This window comes from Pristis pectinata, chromosome 3 (genome assembly GCF_009764475.1).
Source record: "Pristis pectinata isolate sPriPec2 chromosome 3, sPriPec2.1.pri, whole genome shotgun sequence".
Classification (NCBI taxonomy): Eukaryota; Metazoa; Chordata; class Chondrichthyes; order Rhinopristiformes; family Pristidae; genus Pristis; species Pristis pectinata.
In genome coordinates this window covers 8198157-8221395 of record NC_067407.1, presented here as the reverse complement: position 1 = coordinate 8221395, position 23239 = coordinate 8198157, and positions in this window count along the sequence as shown.

Here is a 23239-nt window from a genome sequence, read left to right as displayed (position 1 = left end):
CCCCGAGGCCAGAAAAGAGACCTCAGAAATCCACCTCCCTGCTGTGTACAAAGCCTGCTTAATGATGATGCATCACGGCTTGGTATGGCAACTGCTCTGCCCGTGACCACAAGAAACTGCAGAGAGTTGTGGACACAGCTCAGCGTATCACAGAAACCAACCACCCCTCCATGGACTCTGTCTACACTTCTCGCTGCCTTGGTAAAGCAGCCAGCATAATCAAAGACCCCACCCACCCGAGTCATTCTTTTTTCTCGCCCCTCCCATTGGGCAGAAGATACAAAAGCCTGGAAGTACGTACCACCAGGCTCAAGGACAGCTTCTATCCTGCTGTTTTAAGACTATTGAATGGTTCCCTAATATGATGAGATGGACTCTTGACCTCGCAATCTACCTCGTCATAGCCTTGCACCTTATTGTCTGCTTGCACTGCACTTTCTCTGTAACTGTAACTCTAACATTCTGTTATTGCTTTTCCCTTGTACTACCTCAACGCACTGATGTGATGAAATGATCTGTATGAATGGCATGCAAAACCATGGACTCTATCTATACCTCCTCTGCCTAGGTGAAGCAGCCAGCATAACCAAAGACCCCACCCACCTGAGTCATTCTCTCTTCTCTCCTCTCCCATCAGGCAGAAGATACAGGAGCCTGAGGGCACATATCACCAGGCTCAAGGACAGCTTCTATCCCACTGTGATAAGACAATTGAATGGTTCCCTTATACAAGGAGATGGACTCTTGACCTCAAAATCTACCTTGTTTGACCTTGCACCTTATTGTCCACCTGCAATGCACTTCCTCTGTAGCTGTGACACTTTACTCTGTATTCTGTTATTGTTTTTACCCTGTACTACCTCAATGCACTGTGTAATGAATTGATCTGTACGAACGGTATGCAAGACAAGTTTTTCAATGTACCTCGGTACAAGTGACAATAATAACCCAATACCAATACCAATACCAAAAGAAACTTTTTCAATGTACCTCGGCACATGTGACAATAATAAACCAATTTACCAATGCCGCGCCATCATATTAACATTGCTGCAACAGCTTATCAAGTCATTATCATATTGTTGTGGGATCTTGCTTTGCAGAAACAGGTGCCAGCTTGTGTACAACTGTAACAACACTTCCAAATTAATTCACTTACTTATTGAATCAAAGGACTGTTATTGCACAGAGAGGGGCCATTGTGCACATTAAGTCGATGCTGGAATTGTTGCAAAACACTGCGTAGTGCTGAAAAGGGTGAGGAAGGATTAAGAGAAACACAAAACTTTCCTTCTTTTAGGAGCTTGTGGCCTTCACTATTCACACACCAGGAATAAAATAAATCTGAAGGTCTCCCTTATGTTCAGGTAACCTCGAGTGGACTCAGTACTCAAGGTGCTGTGTGAACAAGGCTCAATACAATTTGAACTTGACAACTTCTCCCTTCCAAGTAAATCTCACCTACCAATTGAGTTATCTGCTCAAAGTATTGCAGTCGATTCCCAAGTCACAACTGATTGTCTCTGAACTCGTGAAGCTCTCCTTATAGCTTTTCCTCTCTGATCACATCCTGAGTAAACTCTCCAGAGTTTTCTTATTCCACACCAAGGATGTCGCTTACACTAACAGGTCTGTAATTACTTTTGAGACTTTATAATCTATATTCCACTCCACAGGCCCAGCCTCTGAATTTATCGAGCTTCTAAAATATTAAACCAGAAACTTGCTCCTTTCTCACAGATTTCCTGTGAGGATACACAGATGCATCTCACCTCATTCAGATACTCAATCTTAAAGTGTACCCTCTAAACTCTGAGCTTTCGACAGAGATAGCTAATATCATAAACCCGCCTGCCAATAACATGGTCTAAATGAAGGCAGGATTTCTCTGTTGGTTACTGGTAGTGAATTCATAAAGAATAACTGATCGACATTCTGCCCTCCTTGTTTCTCAAACCACTTTACTGAGAGAGAGGGAGATTAAATATAAAAGCCAAAAAAATGTGACAAGAGAAGTTGGAAGTTTGTGAGTTAACAAAGCAAAGTGAGACGGGGAAAAGATGCAGAGGCTCACAAAAATAACAGTAAATTCTAATTAATTTAAACTTATAGTATCTGAATTGCTCTCCAGGTCTACTCATTACTTCTAATAACATCGTTCTACGCTTTTAAATCTACATTCTATGACTCTAAGAATTCTGCATTCTGTTATTGTTTTCCCTCTGTATTACCTCAACGCACTGATGCGATGAAAGGATCTGTATGGATGGCATGCAAAACAAAGTTTTTCACTGTACCTCAGTACATGTGACAATAATAAACCAATTTACCAATTTAATTCCATTTCGAAATCCACAATTAACTTTATTATTCCTGCTGCTAAAGTAGATAAGATATCTTTATTAGTCACATGTACATCGAAACACACAGTGAAGGGCATCTTTTGAGTAGAGTGCACTGGGGGCAGCCCGCAGGTGTCGCCACGCTTCCGGCGCCAACATAGCACGCCCACAACTTCCTAACGTGTACGTCTTTGGAATGTGGGAGGAAACTGGAGCACCCGGAGGAGACCCGCGCAGACACGGGGAGAACGTACAAACTAATCATTACCCTGTAACGTTATGCTAACCTCTACAGTGTAATGATTAGTACAATTTCTTTGTATTACTGGGGCTAGATTGCACAGTGCTGGTGGAAGAGGTGAATCAGTCAGGGACCTTCTCTCCCACGTGTGGGTGATTTGTGTAATGGTTCAGCTGCTGCACTTTCAGCCTGGAAACTAATAATCCAGTGACGTGACTTCAAATCCCCACATTTGCTGGGGAATTTAACTTTGCCTCATTAGCTTCTGGAATTAAAAAAGCTTGCAGTGTTTACTAAACTACCGAATTGTCTTAAAGACCCATCCAGATCATTATGTCCTTTCGTTAATCTGCCAGTCCATTTCTGGCCTGGTTCTTTATGTAACTCCAGGTGATCCATTTTCGGAAGTCAAATAGGGGAAGGACATATGTATACCATAAATGGTAGGGCACTGAGCAATGTTGATGAACAGAGAGACCTTGGGATCCAAGATTATAAATTTCCCCACTAACTTTCACCCAGCTCTTCAATTCACATGGACTATTTCTGATACCTCTATCTCCTTTCTCGATCTCTCCATCTCTATTTTAGGAGATGCTTCATCCACCGACATCTTCTACAAACCCACTGACGCCCACAGCTACTTTGATTACGTCTCCTTTCACTCTGTCACTAGCAAGGACGCTATCCATTTCTCTCAATTTCTCCGCCTCCGTCGCATCGGCTCCCATGATGAGGCTTTCCACTACAGGACGTCTGACATGTCCAACTTCTTTGCTAACCGTGGCTTCCCTCCTACTGTGATCGAGAGAGCTCGCACCCGCATCTCTGTCATTTCCTGCACCTCTGCTCGCACACCCACCCCTCCCAGACGCAACAGGGACATGGCCCCCCTTGTCTTCACGTTTCATCCCACCAGCCCACATATCCAACACATCATTCTCCGCCACCTCCACCATCTCCAACCGGACCCCACCACCAAGCATATCTTCCCCTCCCCACCCCTTTCTGCCTTTCATAGGGACCGCTCTCTCCGCGACTCCCTAGTTCACTCCCCCCTCCCCACCCCAGGGACTTTCCACTGCCCCCACCATAGATGTAACACCTGCCCCTACACCACCTCCATCACATCCATCCAGGGACCCAAACAGTCCTTTCAGGTGAGACAGAGATTCACCTGCACCTCCCCTAATATCATCTGCTGCATTCGGTGCTCTAAGTATGGCCTCCTCTACCTTGGCGAGACCAAATGCAGACTCGGAGACGGTTTCGTAGAACACCAATGCTCCCTCCGTAACCACGATCTGCATCTCCCCGTTGCCAGTCACTTCAACTCCCCCTCCCACACTATCACTGATATGTCAGTCCTCGGCCTCCTCACTGCTGGGAGAATACCAAGCACAAACTGGAGGAACAGCACCTCATTTTCCGTCTTGGAACCTTGCAGCCTAACGGCATGAACATCGAATTCTCCCACTTTAAGTAAACCAACCTCCCCGCCCCACCTTGCCTCTTCTTTTCTACCCTTTCCTAATGTATCTCTCTTTTTTCTCCTCACCATTTTTGTTCTGTCTCCTTTTCCTCTCCTCCCCTCCCCCCTCCCCCCATGCCACCTGACTCCATACCTGTGTCCCATCCCCCGGTGGATCTGCTCTCCCCTCCTCCCCCGCACCTTCCTATCACCATCTCTTACCTGCATCCACCTATCACCACCCTGTGCCCACCCCACCTCCCCCCTTCTGTCCACCTATCACTGCTCTGCTTTTCCCTCCTGTATATTGGGCTTCCCCTTTTCCTATCTTCGGTCCTGAAGAAGGGTCCTGACCAGAATCGTTGACCGCCTGCTTTTCTCCACGGACGCTGCCTGGCCTGCTGAGTTCCTCCAGCATCTTGTTGTTGTTGCATCTAGACTCCAGCATCTGCGGTCCTTTCTTTCTCTTGTTTCCCATTGTTCTCTGAAAGCTGCAACAGGCAGGCACGGCAGTGTAGCAGTTAGCGTGATGCTATTACAGCACCAATGACCCGGGTTCAATTCCGGCCACCACCTGGAAGAAGTTTGCGTGTTCTCCTCATGTCTGCGTGGGTTTCCTCCGGATGCTCCGGTTTCCTCTCACATTCCAAAGACGTACGGGTTAGGAAGCTGCGGGCGTGCCATGTTGGCGCCGGAAGCGTGGCGACACTTGCGGGCTGCCCTCAGAACACTCTACGCAAAAGATGTATTTCACTGTGTGTTTCGATGTACATGTGACTAATAAAGATATCTTAAGGTGCTGAAGAAAGCATATGGCATGGCGACAGAGCAGAAGAATTGGGACATCATGTTGCAACTTCACAAAACACAGGTTAGACCACACTTGGAGGATTGTGTGTAGTTCTGATCAACCTATACTGGTGTGCTGGAGAGATTGCAGAGGAGAAACAAAGGACCGCAGATGCTGGAATCTAGGTGAAAAACACGATGATGCTGGAGGAACTCAGCAGGCCAGGCAGCGTCCGTGGAGAAAAGCAGGCGGTCAACGTTTCGGGTCAGGACCCTTCTTCAGGACTGAAGATAGGAAAAGGGGAAGCCCAATATACAGGAGGGAAAAGCAGAGCAGTGATAGGTGGACAAAAGAGGGGAGGTGGGGTGGGCACAGGGTAGGTAGATGCAGGTAAGAGATAGTGATTGGCAGGTGCGGGGGAGGAGGGGAGAGCAGATTCACCGGGGGATGGGTCAAAGGTAAGGAGGGAAGAAAAAAAGAGGGGTTGAAAAAAGAGAGATAGGCTGGGAGAGGGAAGAAAAGAAGAGGCGTGATTAGAGGGGGTGTGGGGGGGGGCGAAGGGGTGCAGGGATTACTTAAAGTGGGAGAATTCAATGTTCATGTCATTAGGCTGCAAGGTTCTAAGATGGAAAGTGAGGTGCTGTTCCTCCAGTTTATGCTTGGAATTCTCCCGGCAGTGGAGGAGGCCGAGGACTGACATATCAGTGATAGTGTGGGAGGGGGAGTTGAAGTGATTGGTAACAGAGAGATGCAGATCATGGTTACAGACGGAGCGCGGATGTTCTGCGAAGCGGTCACCTAGTCTGCGTTTGGTCTCGCCAATGTGGAGGAGATTCACCAGGATGTTGCCATTCACCAGTCCTGATGCAGGGTCTTGACCTGAAACTATCCCCTTCCCTCAACATGACAAGTACGAGCCCTTTCAACAGAGCAAAATAAAAGGCAAAAGAAGCTGCATGGAGGTTGGGGGAAGGGGAATGTGTCTGACTGGGTAAAACCAGGGCAACCAAGGGGATAATCTGTAAGCAGGTTATCTGAACGGTAGCAGTTAGAGAGAGGGAGCAGTTTCTCCGCACGGATGCAGCCTGACCTGCTGAGTATTTCCAGCATTTTTCTGTTCTGTTTTAGTTTTACAGTATGTGCATTTTTCTTTATTTTCACAAACTCCAAAAAGTGCAAGTGGTGAAGGTGCAGGAAGATGCAAGGAAGCAAACATGTTGAAAGGTGCAGACAGGGGGAGGGGTGGCAAGAACAGGGGGAATTTTATTGATGCACCATAGAAAGCATCCTGTCTGGATGCATCACGGCTTGGTACAGCAACTGCTCTGCCCAGGACCACAAGAAACAGCAGAGAGTTGTGGACACAGCCCAGCACATCACGGAAACCAGCCTCCCCTCCATGGATTCTGTCTACACCTCTCGCTGCCTTGGTGAAGCAGCCAACATAATCAAAGACCCCACCCACCCGGGTCATTCTCTCTTCTCCCCTCTCCCATCAGTTAGAAGATACAGGAGCCTGAGGGCATGTATCACCAGGCTCAAGGACAACTTTCTATCCCACTGTGATAAGATTATAGAACGGTTCCCTTGTACAATGAGATGGACTCTTGACCTCACAATCTACCTTGTTGTGACCTTGCACCTTATTGTCTACCTGCACTGCACTTTCCTGTAGCTGTGACACTTTACTCTGTGTTAGAAAACATAGAACATAGAACAGTACAGCACAGAACAGGCCCTTGGGCCCACAATGATGTGCCGACATAGCTATTCACTCCTACCTACAGAATACCCATAACCTTCTATTTTTCCCTCATTCATGAGCCCATCCAAGCCCCTCTTAAAAGCCCCCAATGAACGTGCCTCCACCACCCTATCAGGCAACGCGTTCCAGACATCCACTACTCTCTCAGTAAAAAACGTACCACTCACGTCTGTTCTGAACCTACCCCCTCTCACCTTAAATGCATGCCCTCTGGTATTGGATCGCTCAATAATGGGAAAAAGATATTGCTTGTCCACCCTGTTCTGTTCTGTTATTGTTTTTACCCTGTACTACCTCAATGCACTCTGTACTACCTCAATATGCTAACTCAATGTAACTGCACTGTGTAATGAATTGACCTGTACGATCGGTATGCAAGACAAGTTTTTCACTGTACCTCGGTACAAGTGACAATAATAAACCAATACCAATACCATGCTGCTGATCCTGGCCAAGCGTGGGTAATGAATGCTTGTCACGGTGCAGGGGTGGAAATAGACAGAGAAATTTCACAAGACACTGCAGATGCTGAAATCTGGAGCAAAAAAAAAACGATCTGCTGGAGGAACTCAGCGGGTCAGGCAGCATCTGTGGAGGGAACTGGACAGTCGACATTTCAGGTCAAGACCCTTCACTTGGACTGAAAGATAGACGGGAGGTAGGCAGTATACAGAGGTGAGGGGAAAGGGAGGGGCAAGAGCTGGCAGGCGATAGGTGGATCCAGGTGAGGAGGGATGACAGACAGATGGAGGAGGGGAGGGTGGGAACAGTGACGGAGGTAGGGAGGGCCGCAGATGAGGGAATCTGATAAGGAGAGGAAGGTGGACCGTGGGACCAAATGAGGGAGGTGGGGAGGGCAGATGGGAAGAGTGGGGGGGGGGGGACCCAGTGGGAGGAGTGTGTGTGGGTGATGGGCGGATGGAGTGGTGTGGGCGAGGGGGAAAGAAACAGGGTTATTGGGGGCTGACGGGGGAGGGGGTGGTTGGGTGTGTATAAGCCAATCCTGGTTGATCAGGAGGGCAGAGAAACGAACAGAGGGGGAGCAGGTTGCCAGAAATTGGAGAATTGAATATTCATGCCGTCGAGTTGTCGACTCCCCAGGAGGAATATGAGGTGATGTTCCTCTAGTTTGTGTCTGGCCTCACCCTAGCAGTGGAGGAGGCCGAGGACAGACATGTCGGTGTGGGAATGGGGAGGGGAATTAACATGGCTGGCCACTGGGACGTCCAGACGGAGCGCAGGTGCTCAGCAAAGCGGGCGCCCAGTCTGCGCTCGGTCTCAGCGATGTAGAGGAGGCCACACCGAGAGCACCAACTGCATCAGCCGAGGTTGGAGAAGGTGCATGTGAATCTGTATCTCACCTGCAGTCAGGAGAAGAATAAAGAGACTGCTGCATGCATTAGTTGCAGTGAAACAAAAGAGAGTGCAGGGAATACTCAGCAGATCAGGTAGCACCATTGTGATAATCACCAGATCATTTGTTTTGTCATGATGCTGACTGAGAGATAAGTTGATCTCCTGTACGATAAAGATGAACTCTTGACCTCTCAATCTACCTCATCGTGGCCCTTGCACCTTATTGTCTACCTGCACTGCACTTTCTCTGTAACTGTAACACCATATTCTGCATGCAGTGTTGCTTTCCTTTTATACTGCCTCAATGTACTTACCACAATGGTCTGTCTGGAGGACACATAAGTAAAGTTGGTAATTGGTTTATTATTGTAATGTGTACGGACATAACCAGGGAAATCATTTCATACATACGGTAAGTGCATCAAATTAGTACAATAGGAAAAACAAAAGTTCTTAGAACGTGCAGGGAGTGGAGGGATATGGACATTGTGTAGGCAGAAGGGATTAGTTTAGTTTGGCATTTAATTACCAGTTTAATTAGTTCAGCATAACATCGTGGGCTGAAGAGCCTATTCATAGAAACATTGGTATTGGTATTGGTTTATTATTGTCACTTGTACCGAGGTACAGTGAAAAACTTGTCTTGCATACCGTTCGTACAAGTCAATTCATTACACAGTGCATTGAGTTAGTACAAGGTAAAAACAATAACAGAATATAGAGTAAAGTGTCACAGCTACAGATGAAGTGCAGTGCAGGTAGAAAATAAGGTGCAGGTCACAACAGGTAGATTGTGAGGTCAAGAGTCCATCTCATCGTATAAGGGAACTGTTCAATAGTCTTATCACAATGGGATAGAAGCTGTCCTGAGCCTGGTGGTATGTGCCCTCAGGCTCCTGTATCTTCTGCCTGATGGGAGAGGAGAGAAGAGAGAATGACCCGGGTGGGTGGGGTCTTTGATTATGCTGGCTGCTTTACCAAGGCAGTGAGAGGTATAGACAGAGTCCATGGAGGGAAAGCTGGTTTCCGTGACGCGCTGGGCTGTGTCCACAACTCTCTGCAGTTTCTTGTGTTCCTGGGCAGAGCAGTTGCTGTACCAAGCCATGATACATCCAGATAAGAACAGTACAGTACAGTACGGGCCCTTTGGCCCACGATGTTGTGCTAAATATACGAACACCTACTCCATGATCAATCTAAACCTTCCCTCCTGCATAGCCAATAACCTTCCATTTTTCTTACTTCCATGTGCCTATCTAAGAGCCTTTTAAAAGTCCCTATTGTATCAGCCTCTACAACCACCCCCGGCAATGCGTTCCAGGCACCCACTACTCTCTGAGTAAAGAACCTACCTCTGACATCTCCCTTAAACATTCCTCCTCTGACCTTTAATGGATGTCCTCCTGTATTGGCCATTTCTGCCCTGGGAAGAAGGTGCTGGCTGTCCACTGTATAATCTTATAATCTCATAATCTTATACACCTCTATCAAGTCGCTTCTCATCCTGCTTCATTCCAAAGAGAAAAGCCCTAGCTTGCTCAAACTTTCTGCATAAAACTTGTTCTCTAATCCAGGCAGCATCCTGGTAAATCTCCTCTGCACCCTCTCTAAAGCTTCCACATTCTTTTTATAATGAGGTGACCAGAACTGAATGCAATTCTCCAAGTGTGGTCTAACCAGAGTTCTACAGAGCTGCAACACTACCTCGCGGCTCTTGAACTCAGTCCCCTGACTACTGAAGACCAGCACACCATGTGCCTTCTTAACCACCCTATCAACCTGGGTGGCTACTTTGAGGGATCTACGAACTGGGACCCCAATATCCCTCTGTTTCTCCACACTGCTAAGAATCCTGCCATTAACCTTGTATTCTGCCTTCAAATTCGATCTTCCGAAGAGTATCACTACACACTTTTCTGGATTGAACTCAATCTACCAATTGTCCTCCCAACTCTGCATCCTGTCTCTATCCTGTTATCCAGGCATGGTAGTGTAGTGGTTAGCGTAATGCTTTACAGCGCCAGTGACCCGGGTTCAATTCCGTCCACTGTCTGTAAAGACTTTGTACATTCTCCCCATATATCTGCGCGGGTTTCCTCCAGGTGCGCGGGTTTCCTCCCACATTCCAAAAGACGTATGGGTTAGGAAGTTGTGGACGTGCTATGTTGGCGCCAGACGTGTGGCGACACTTGCGGGCTGTCCCCAGAACACTGCACAAAAGATGTATTTCACTGTGTGTTTCGATGTACATGTGACTAATAAAGATCTTACCTTATCCTGTTGTAACCTATGACAACCTTCTACACCTTCCACAACCCCTCCAACCTTCGTGTTATCTGCAAACTTACAAACTCATCCCTCCACTTCCTCCTCCAAGTCATTTATAAAAATCACAAAGAGCAGTGTTCCCAGAACAGATCCCTACGGAACATCACTAGTCACTGACCTCCAGGTAGTATGTTCTCCATCCACTACCACCCTCTGCCTTCTGTGGGCAAGCCAATTCCTAATCCACACAGCCAATTCTCCATGGATCCCATGCCTCATGACTTTCTGGATTCATGTGCTGTACTGTTATACATCCTATGTTCTAAAAGTACGATAACAGAATGCAGGGTATATATATTGTACATATAAGAGGCCTGTTCAAGAGTCTTATAACAGCGGGACAGAAAGCTTTTCATTGTATCTCAGTATATGTGACCAATTATATAAACCAATTACCAATTAAATGTTGGCTGGAGGTCCAGGGGGAGCTATGTCATCCCAAAGAGGATACTTTTAATGCTCAGTGTCCTTCAGCACTGTGCTGAAGTATCAGCCTAGATTGTTGTGCTCAAGTCTCTGGCACAAGATCTGAACGCACAGATTCAGAGGGAAAAGACTTAGATATGGAGCTACACCTGATGCTCATAATCCTTCACTAAGTTCAAGAGCCGATACCCGCTCCACAAAATCCTTGCAGAATATTATGTGGTTTGCAATGTTATTTTTGCTTGGTTCTTAAGTGTATTTGCAGTCGACTGGGCAGTCGTACTAAAGAGGGTGTTGGCATGGCTCAAATGCTTATTCAGCTATGGTAATTGACGCCATTTAAACTCTATTCAAAATCAATCGGTGCTATTAGGTGCTAATTATTGATTCATCCCTGCACTGAATTGCCAAATTTGTTCAGTAGCGCTCTGCAGTTTTGCAGATCTCTTCAACAGTTTGAAAGGGCTGACAGCCTATCTCCTACTAAATTGCTACATTGCCTCTGGTCTTTGATTGCCTGCCACACTGCACAGACACCCACTGTAGTCATTGCTTCACGGTCAGTCAGACTCCTACATTAGGCCTGATGTTGTGTTGCAAAAACTAAGTCAATTTACCCAGAGGCAGAGGCTGGAGATGGAGAGAGAATGAGCTGGCTTTATTTTCCCCTATGTATAATCTTGCAATGGTGGAGGGGTAATTTGTCCCTTGAATCTTCAATGAAGGCTGTAGGTGGTTTTCTCAAAGCAAAGTGAACTGCCAACTCTTTGTGCAGGGGAGTAACCCCCTGCTGATGTTTCAACATCTCAGGTAACCTGTCCTAGGCCCAGCCCATTGATGTATTCATGAACAAGGCATGCCAGTGCCTCTATTTTCTTAGAAGCTCAAGAAGATTTGGCATGTCACCAAATACTCTAACTGTAACCATGATCTGCATCTCCCCGTTGCCAGTCACTTCAACTCCCCCTCCCACACTATCATTGATATGTCAGTCCTCGGCCTCCTCCACTGCCAGGAGAATTCCAAGTGCAAACTGGAGGAACAGCACCTCATTTTCCATCTTAGAACCTTGCAGCCTAACAGCATGAACATTGAGTTCTCCCACTGTAGGTAATTCCCACCCCCTTCCCCACGGACCCCACCCACCACGCTTCTTCTCTTCTTCCCTTTCCTAGCCTCCTTTTTTTCTCTCTCTCCTTACCTTTGACCCATCCCCTGGTGGATCTGCTCTCCCCTCCTCCCCAGCACCTGCCTATCACTATCTCTTACCTGCATCTACCTATCACCACCCTGTGCCCACCCCACCTCCCCTCTTTTGTCCACGTATCACTGCTCTGCTTCTCCCTCCTATATACTGGGCTTCCCCTTTTCCTATCTTCAGTCCTGAAGAAGGGTCCTGACCCGAAACGTTGACCGCCTGCTTTTCTCCAGGGATGCTGCCTGGCCTGCTGAGTTCCTCCAGCATCATCGTGTTTTTCATCCAGATTCCAGCATCTGCAGCCCTTTGTATCTCTAATACTCGGACAAACATCTACAGATGCACCGTTGAAAGTACTCTGGTATTGGTATTGGTTTATGATTTTCACTTGTTCCGAGGTACAGTGAAAAACTTGTCTTGCATACCAATCGTACTGGTCAATTCATTACACAGTGCAGTTACATTGAGTTAATACAGAGTGCATTGAGGTAGTACAGGTAAAAACCATAACAGTACAGAGTAAAGTGTCACAGCTACAGAGAAAGTGCAGTGCAATAAGGTGCAAGGTCACAACAAGGTAGATCATGAGGTCAGAGTCCCATCTCATCATATTGCATCATGGCCTGGTACGGCAATACCAAACCAATGGAATGCAAGAGGCTGCAGAGAGTAGTGGACACAGCCAGGTCTATCAGGGGCAAAACCCTCCCCACCATTGATAGCATCTACATGAGGTGCAGCCTCACGAAGGTGGAATCTATCATCAAGGATCCTCATCATCTGGGCCATACCTTCTTCTCGCTGCTACCATTGGGCAGGAGGTACAGAAGCCTGAAGTCCCACACCACCAGGTTCAGGAACAGCTACTTTCCTACAACCATCCTGTTCTTGAACTGACCTGCACAACCCTAATCCTACCTCAGCAACAGACCACTACGGACCACCTCTTGCACTAGCATAGACATGTTTCTAATTGTGTTTTCGCACTAGTGTCTTGTTTAGCACAAGTCTTTCTCTTCACTGTTTGAATAATTTATGTATAACTGATGTTCTGTGTGTTGTCTGAATCTACGTGCCTGTGATGCTGCTGCAAGCAAGTTTTTCATTGTACCTGTACCTCACTGTACTTGTGCACTTGACAATAAACTCGACTTGACTTGAACGACACCTTCTCCATCATGGTCCCCTCCTAAACCACTCTCAAATGAATCCCAAGGGAGGAGAGAAACACCAGTCCTATACACCCCACTCCCATCAGTAAACCCATCATCAGTTCAGAAAAGAGTAATAATGAGGTAAAGCATACTGGGGGGGGGAAGGATCCAGTGAAAAAAACAAGATACTGGAGGAACTCAGCAGGTCAAGCAGCACCTGTGGAGAGAAATGGACAGTCAACGTTTCAGGTCGAGACCCTTCATGTGGAGTGTCTTGACCCGAAATGTCGATTGTCCACTTCCCTCCACAGATGCTGCCTGACCCACTGAGATCCTCCAGCTTTTTGTGTGTTGCACCTGATTCCAGCATCTACAGTCCCTTGTGTCTCCATGAGATCCAGGACTTTGTGTTATTACTATTTACTAATGCTGTCAATCCACTACACTGAAGGACCATTCAATAAGCTGCCAATAATGCTGGAATCAGTGGTGGTCTCTGAATTTTTTTTTATTTTTTAATTTTTTTTTATTTACAGCGTGGTAACAGGCCCTTCCTGCCGAACGAGTCCGCGCTGTCCATTTTAAACCCAAATTAACCTACCCGTACGTCTTTGGAATGTGGGAGGAAACCGGAGCACCTGGAGGAAACCCACGCAGACACGGCCGAACATACAAACTCCTTACAGACAGTGATGGGAATCGAACCCTGATCGCTGGCGCTGTAATAGCGTCGCGCTAACCGCTACACTACCGTGCCTGCTTGATTTTACTGGATCTTTTAACTTTTACTGGATCGAACAACATCTCTTCTTCCAACATTCCAAAGGACAGTCCCCTGATAATAAAACATAGATCAGGCCCGCAACGTCTGTGGCAAATACGATACTGAATTAGACCAAGTTTCTTCTGCCTGCACATGATCCATATCCCTCTATTCCCCATATTCATGTGTTTATCTAAAAGCCTCTTAAACACCACAATTGTATCTGCCTCCACCACCACCCCTGGTAGCCCATGCCAAGTACCTACCACTCTCTATGTAAAAAAACTTGTCCTGCACATCTCCTTTAAGCTTCCCCTCACTCATCTGCAATGCATGTCCTCTTGTATTTGACATTTCTACCCTGGGAGAAAGATTCTGACTGTCTACCCTGTCGAAGGCTCTCATCATTTTATAAACTTCTAACTTCATCTTCATTCTAACTTCTAACATGAACTTCAGGTCTCCCTTCAGCCTCTGATGCTCCAGAGAAAACAACCCAAGTTTGTCCAACCTCTTATTATAGCTCTTAGCCAGGCAGCATCCTAGTAAACCTCCTGCACCCTTTTCAAAGCCTCCACATCCTTCCTGTAATGAGGCTACCAGAAATGCACACAATTCTCCAAGTGCAGCTGAACCAAAGTTTTATACAGGTCAGTTTGTGGTATCTTACCTTGTATTAACCAACACAACAACACTCACTACATTGAAAATTGATTTATTGTCTGCAAAGCACTTAATTGTGTGTTTAAGATTACTCATTACTTAAGTACATCACCATTTTCGAGTGTTCAAGTTTATTATTGTCATAGTCAAATATACACAGGTTATTAATGCCATGAGAATTAGCTTTTTGTAGCAGCAGCATAGTACATTACAAGACAGGGACACACATAAGTTAACATAAACTTAAACTAACATAAGTTATACATAACATGGACGTGCAAAATAAATAACAAAATAATTGTAATGACACCAGTGCAAGATTGAGATAGAGAAAATAAATAGATAGTCCAAGGCGGTGTCAGGGTTTTTCACGTCAGTTCAAGAACCTGACGGCAGTGGGGAAGAAGCTGTTGTTGAACCTTGAGGTGTGGGTCTTCAGGCTCCTGCACCTCCTGCCTGATGGCAGCATCGAGAAGAGGGCATGGCCTGGATGGTGGGGGTCCTTAATGATGGATGTCACCTTCTTGAGACATCGCCTCTTGTAGAAGCCCTTAATAGTGGGGAGAGCTGTACTTGTAATCGAACTGGCTGAGTCCCATCACTCTCTGTAGCCTCTTCCATTCCTATCCATTGGAGTTTGTCTTCTATCGTTCCTGTGGCTATACTGCACAGATATCCTGAGTAATTTCATTGCTCTGGAGATTTATTAGCTTTCCTCAATAAAACTTCCTTTTTTCACCACGTAAAACTTCTGTGAGCCTTTTATATTCCGTAAGGGATGGATGGTTTATGTGATCACTTAGCGCAATGAAAGAATGAACAGGATTGTATACTTTTATTTGAACTTTCTCATCATATGTAGATAGCAAAGTAATAAACATCAATGACATTCTATCATCAAACAATCTTCTTCAGACTCCAGAACCATCGACACATGTAGATAAATCCCCAATCGCCCAAGGTGCTCAGTGGAAACATATTTGTTGAAATGCAAGGCTCATTTGAGGACACTGATAAAAAAAAAATCACTTGCTGGCAGATTATGAATTCCAATTTTATTTGGTTTGAACAGATTTTAGACAATGCAGTAAACAAAGCATTCATTATAATTGTAAAAAATAATTGCAAACACTTCTGAGATACCCAAGGCATATTAGCTGACGGTTAATTTAACAATAGATTATCTCTTACCCTATTTGTGTGGAACTTTTAATCATTAGTTTTGGCAACATAATCAAAAAGGCCATAAATTATAATGTAAAAATAATTACAGGCAAATCAAACATCCTTTCTTTTGTCAGGTATGGACTTGACTACAGTACTCTGATTCTGTTCTCACCCACTTTGCCAATACTGCAGCTTGAGAGCTAACATACACAGAGGCCAGTTCACACATCAGCCTTAGTGCATTGACCAACTTTGGCACCTGGTCTGCCCATGGGTCTTTTAAAACATCTCATCCGTGTTTCCAAGTTCCTCCATGTTCCTGCTTCTCCATATCTCTGCTACCTTACCTCAGATCCATGATCTCTTGAGATCTCTGTGTTTCTTGAATTCTGGTCTCTTAAGATAAGATATCTTTATTAGTCACATGTACATTGAAAAACACAGTGAAATGCATCTTTTGCATAGAGTGTTCTGGGGGTAGCCCGCAACTGTTGCCACATTTCTGGTGCCAACATAGCATGCCCACAACTTCCTAACCCATATGTCTTTGGAATGTGGGAGGAAACCGGAGCACCCGGAGGAAACCCACGCAGACACGGGGAGAACGTACAAACTCCTTACAGACAGCAGCTGGAATTGAACACGGGTCGCTGGCGCTGTAAAGCGTTATGTTAACCGCTACACTTCCGTGTCATGCCCTCTTCTCGCTGCCACACAAGTACAGAAGCCTGAAGTCCCACACCACCAGGTTCAGGAACAGCTACATTCCTACAACCATCAGGTTCTTGAACCGACCTGTACAACCCTAACCCTACCTCAGCAACGGAACACTACGGACCACCTCTTGCACTAGCATAGACTCGTTTCTAGTCGTGTTTTTCCAATGCCTAGTTTTGCACAGTATTTTTCTTCACTGTCTTGTATAATTTATGTATAAATTATATTTTAGGTGTTGTCTGACTCTAGGTGCCTGTGATGCTGCTGCAGTCAAGTTTTTCACTGTACTTGTACTTCACCGTACTTGTGCACATGGCAATAAACTTGATTTGCTTTCCATGCCTTCAGTCACCTAGCATCTCAGCTCTGCAGTTCCCTCCTTAAATCTTTCCACCACTCTACCTCAGTTTCCTCCTTTAAGAGTTTCTTTAAAATTTAGTCTTTTGACAAGATATGAATCACTTCCCTTCATATTTCCTCTTGTGGCTCAGGTCAGACTTTGCCCCATGATTCTCCTGTGCACTACTTTGTATTTTATTTTGTAAGGGTTTTGGAACAATGAAAGTTGTTAGGATATGTGCAAGACTGGTTGGTGGGTAGGTACCCTTATTTAGAAACATAGAAACATAGAAAAACTACAGTACAATTCAGGCCAAAGCTGTGCCGAACATGTCCCTACCCTAGAAATTACTTGGCTTACCCATAGCCCTCTATATTTCTCAGCTCCATGTACCTATCCAACAGTCTCTTAAAAGACCCTATCGTATCCGCCTCCACCACCGTTGCCGGCAGTCCATTCCATGCACTCACCACTCTCTGAGTAAAAAACTTACCCCTGACATCTCCTCTATATCTACTCCCCAGCACCTTATACCTATGTCCTCTTGTGGCCACCATTTCAGCCCTGGGGAAGAGCCTCTGACTATCTACCCGATCAATACCTCTCATCATCTTATATACCTCTATCAGGTCCCCCCTCATCCTCCGTCGCTCCAAGGAGAAAAGGTCGAGTTCCCTCAACCTGCTTTCATAAGGCATGTTCCGCATTCCAGGCAGCCCCCTTGTAAATCTATGGCTTCCACATCCTTCCTGTAGTGAGGTGCTAAATGATTTACTGGCTTTGCTTATTCTGCCACGCTGTGCCCACCCCGCCTCCCCTCTTTTGTCCACCTATCACTGCTCTGCTTTTCCTTCCTATATATTGGGCTTCCCCCATCTTCAGTCCTGAAGAAGGGTCCTGACCAGAAACGTTGACCATCTGATTTTCTCCACGGATGCTGCCTGGCCTGCTGAGTTCCTCCAGTATCATTGTGTTTCTCATCTGGACTCCAGCATCTGCAGTCCTTTGGTTCTCTTCTTCAGAATACTGAAGAAGGTTTTGTTGGCATAAAAGCAGAAAGTGTCAGAAACACTCAGGAGGTCAGGCAGCATCTGTGGACGGAGAAGCAGAGTCAATGGCCCTTCATCAGATCGGACCTGTGTCCTGAACTGCCAGGTACTTCCAGCATTTCCTGCTTTTACTTCAGTTTTTCAGCACGGTAGTGTAGTGGTTAACGTAATGCTACTACAGCGCCAGCGACCCGGGTTCAATTCCAGCCGCTGTCTGTAAGGAATCTGTACATTCTCCCCGCAACTGCGTGGGTTTCCTCCGGGTGCTCTGGTTTCCTCCCACATTCCAAAGACGTACGGGTTAGGAAGTTGTGGGCATGCTATGTTGGCACCGGAAGCGTGGCAACACTTGATTTGATTTGATTTGATATCTTTATTCATTGCATGTACATCGAAACACACAGTGAAATGCACCTTATGCATTGAGTGTTCTGGGGGTAGCCCGCAAATGTCACCACACTTCTGGCGCCAACATATGTGGGAATGTGGGAGGAAATTGGAGCACCCGGAGGAAACCCATGCAAGTACGGGGAGAACGTACAAAATCCTTACAGACAGTGGCCGGAATTGAACCTGGGTCACTGGCGCTGTAATAGTGTTAAGCCAACTGCTACACTACCGTGCCTGCCCATTTGTGGGCTGCCCCCAGAACACTCTACGCAAAAGCTGCATTTCACTGTGTGTTTCGCTGTACATGTGACTAATAAAGATATCTTATCTTATTATCTTAAAGTTTTTTTTTGCTCTTCAATAGTGGGAAGCCGTACCATGAGCAGATGATTAAGTGTCCAAGGAATCACATTTAAAATTTTGAGCAAAAAAAATGTGTGGAAAACCTTTTATTCAGAGAGTCGTTATAGTTTGGCAATCACTGTTGGTAATGGTGGTGGAATAAAAATCATAGAACATAGAACACGTACAGGAACAGGCCCTTCGGCCCATCATGTCTGTGCTGAACATGATGTCACACGAAACTAATCCCTTCTGCCTGCATGTGATCTCAATCCCTCCACTCCCTACATCAATTAGACCTTTAGAAGGGAAATTTGATTCGGTTTTCAAAGAGGATAATGTGCAGAGCTATGAGACAAATGCGTAGGTATCAGCTTAATTAGTTCAACACAACATCGTGGGCCGAAGTGTCTGTTCCTGTGCTGTACTGTTCCATATGGTTTTGAGGCAATTGCTCTACAAGGAAAAGGGATGGACTCTGTGGGCTGAATGGCCTCTCCTAGTATTAGTATTGGTATTGGTTTATTATTGTCACTTGTACTGAGGTACAGTGAAAAACTTGTCTTGCATACCGATCATACAGGTCAATTCATTACACAGTGCTGTTACATTGGGTTAGTACAGAGTCCATTAATGTAGTACAGGTAAAAACAATAACAGTACAGAGTAAAGTGTCACAGCTACAGAGAAAGTGCAGTGCAATAAGGTGCAAGGTCACAACAAGGTCGATTGTGAGGTCATAGTCCATCTTATCCTATAAGGGAACTGTTCAATAGTCTTATCACAGTGGGGTAGAAGCCGTCCTTAAGTCTGGTGGAACGTGTCCTCAGGCTCCTGTATCTTCTACCCGATGGAAGAGGAGAGAAGAGAGAATGTCCCAGGTGGGTGGGGTCTTTGATTATGGTGGCTACTTCACCAAGACAGTGAGAAGTAAAGACAGAGGCCAAGGAGGGGAGGCTGGTGTCCTTGATGTGCTGGGCTGTGTCCACAACTCTCTGCAGTTTCTTGCTGTCCTGGGCAAAGCAGTTGCCGTACCAAGCCATGATGCATCCAGATAGGATACTTTCTATGGTGCATCAATCATCCATGATTTCTATGGTGCATAGTGTCATAACAACTCTATGATTCTATGAAGTGAGTGTTCCTTCGATCGCTGAGCTGGAAACCAATGATCCTTTGACATGAATCAAGTTGTTTCAGCCAATGCCCTCAAGAAAAGGCCAGTGACCTCTGAGCTGTTTGTACCATCTTACTCTGCACGAAATGGCCGCTTTAGTTCCCTACTTAGGCACTGCTGCTGCACTTGAGAAGAATCTCATTGCGAGTGAACAACTTCGGGACAGCTTGGAGAAGTCATTATATAAACACGAAGAGATTCCTTTCTTTACCGGTTCTGCAGTTATATTGTTCTTCCATTAGGAAACCCTCCGGGATTTAATGCACGTTGCATCATGAGGAAGAAATGCCAGAGGTTCACCACTTGAACTTATTTTTATTGAAGCTTCTTTAAAGACCCAAATCCCAGGGGTAATTAAGTTTTGAATTTCTTGCCGTATATCTATTAAAATGACTTCCGTTACAAGTTGTATTAATTTTTGGATTCCGTAAAGCTCCTAATATTTGAAATTCTGTAATCATCCTTAATTGTTACAAACAAACATTAACAACTGAGGGTTTGATAGGCAATGGGATTCGAAGCTTTCACACAGTGAGATATGCAAATTCTGCTGTTTTAATAGTTCTGCCTCCGTAATAAGTTTGTTGGACTGGAATTGAGTTATATTGCTTTATGCAAATACATGCTGATTAAATCAGATTTCTCTGTGAAAGAAAATGGGTGCAAAATGCTAAGAGCAGGACATCGTGCAGAGAGGATGAGTTCAGAAAGCCACCAAGAGCTGATTTCCAAAGCTGTGTTGCAATCAGTTCCCAACCCACCTCTGTCCTACTTTGGAGACAGTTGCAAAGTGATTACAAAGGTAGAGAGAGCTCAAAATATTCAGCAACTCAAGCAGCAAATAAGCAGAGAGAAATAGTGTTAGTATTTCAGGTTTGTCATGTAAATAAGCATGTGTCTTTATTGACATCAGTCTAATGATGTATTGCAGACAACATTGGTAAATATTATGGCTTCAATTCCATTGTATAGCAGGGGTAAGATGGAAATGAATTTCTGTGGGCAGCTGAATTTGAAGAAGGGTTTCCACCAGTCCACCCTCCATGGACTCTGTCTACATTTCCCTCTGACTCGGCAAAGCAGCCAACATAATTAAGGACCCCTCCTACCCCGGTCATTCTCTCTTCTCCCCCCCCTTCCATCTGGCAGAAGATACAAAAGTTTGAGAACACGTACCACCAGGCTTAAGGACAGCTTCTATCCCACTGTGATAAGACTATTGAACGGTTCCCTTATACGATGAGATGGACTCTGACCTCATGATCTACCTCGTGACCTTGCACCTTATTGTCTACCTGCACTGCACTTTCTCTGTAGCTGTGACACTTTACTCTGTACTGTTATTGTTTTTACCTGTACTATCTCAATGCACTCTGTACTAACTCAATGTATCTGCACTGTGTAATGATTGACCTGTACAATCGGTATGCAAGACAAGTTTTTCACTGTACCTCGGTACAAGTGACAATAAACCAATGCCAATACCAATATTCTGCATTCTGTTATTGTTTTCCCATTTTTACTCCCTCAATGTACTTATGTACGGAATGATCTGTCTGGATGGCACACAAACAAAAGCTTTTCACTGTATCTCAGTACATGTGACAATAATAAACCAATTAGCGATTACCACAGTCGCTCCGACAGATGGAGATAAAAGCTATGGTGAGATTGAAAGTGGCCACATTTCATGGTTTGTGTTATTCCTTGAATTTTTCCTAGAGTTTTTGCATAGGAAAGATCACGTCCTCTATCCATCTAGGGGGTTGGAAACCACACTATGATGCAGGGAGCAGTTCTTTGGCTATGGGGAGAGGATGGTTGAGGAGAACCCTGGCCATGACTTTCCCTGTGGTGAACAATAGGGAGACCCCTCCCGAGTTATCACAGTCAGACCTGTCACCTTTCTTGAAGATGGTCAGTATCTCTGAAGTCAAGCCAAGTCAAATCAAGCTTATTGTCATGTGCACAAGTACGGTGAGGTACGGGTACAATAAGAAACTTGCTTGCAGCAGCATCACAGGCACATAGATTCAGACAACAACACAGAACATAAATTATACAAGACAGTGAAGAAAAAGTGTGCAAAAACAAGATATTAGTGCAAAAATAACAGACAAGTCCAGGGTAGTGCAAGAGGTAGTCCGTAGTGTCCCTTTGCTGAGGTAGGGTTAGGGTTTATGCACGTCGGTTCAAGAACCTGATGGTTGTAGGAAAGTCACTCACACAAAATGCTGGAGGAACTCAGCAGGTCAGGTACTATCTATGGAGGGAAATAAATAGTCAATGTTTCGGGTTGAGACCCTTCATCAGGACCCGAAACGTCGACTGTTGATTTCCCTCCACAGATACTGCCTGACCTACTGAGTTCCTCCAGCATTTTGTGTGTCTCACTCCAGATTCCAGCATCTGCAGAATCTCGTGTGTCTCCGGTTGTACGAAGGTAGCTGTTCCTGAACCTGGAGATGTGAGACTTCCAGCTTTTGTACCTCCTGCCTGATGGTAGCAGCGAGAAGAAGGCATGACCTGGATGGTAGGGATACCTGACGATAGATGCCGCCCTCTCGAGGCAATGCCTAATGTAAATGCTTTCAGTGGTGGGGAGGGCTGTGGTCATGATGGACTGGGCTGTCTCCACCACTCTCCTGAAGTATCCTACTTTTCCCAGGTGTCAGCATTGAGACAGTGGATTTGTGACTGATGGTTTTTCACTGGGAATGCTGTCTAGTCCTGAAATTTTGTTAGTTTTGAGTTGGTCGGGAGCTGGCTCAGATGGGGGAATGGATACAACTGTGCTTACTTTAAGGACAGAGTCTCAGTTGAAGAACTCTCCAAAGATTTCCTTACAGAAGGTATTGACTGTCCCTCTGTTCCTTACAAGTTCACCCCTATTCCCGGCTCTCACTGAGGTGAGGGCCTTGGTTGTTGATTTGCATTTACTGCATTAAAGAACCCACGCATGTCATGGCTGCCAGTAGGTCATGGAGCTTCCTGCGCTCTCTCCGTCCACCATCAGGTGGTGTAGCGGTTAGCTTAATGCTATTACAGTGCCAGCAACCCGGGTTCAATCTCGGCCACTGTCTGTAAGGAGTTTGTACATTCTCCTCGTGTCTGCGTGTGTTTCCTCCGGGTGCTCCGGTTTCCTCCCACATTCCAAAGGCGTACAGGTTAGGAAGTTGTGGGCATGCTATGTTGGTGCTGGAAGCGTGGCAACACTTGTGGGCTGCGCCCAGAACACTCTCCGCAAAAGGTGCATTTCACTGTGTGTTTCGATGTACACATGACTAATAAAAGATATCTTATCCTTATCTTTTCTTTGGGTTCTGAGGTTTCTGAGGTTTCTTTTGGACTTTAGGCCTCCAGTACCTTTAGAGCCATTCCTTTTTCCTTGAGGAATGGCGAAGTGTCCAATCCAAAGAAGCCACATGCTCATGGTTAACTAACTCCTCGGTTAATCTCACCAATCCAGTGCTGGTTCTTCTTGTTGGAGAATCCAAGGGTCTCCTTACTAGTCCTCTATTGTTGTGAGAAATGTGAGAAGCTAATATGAGATATCCCTT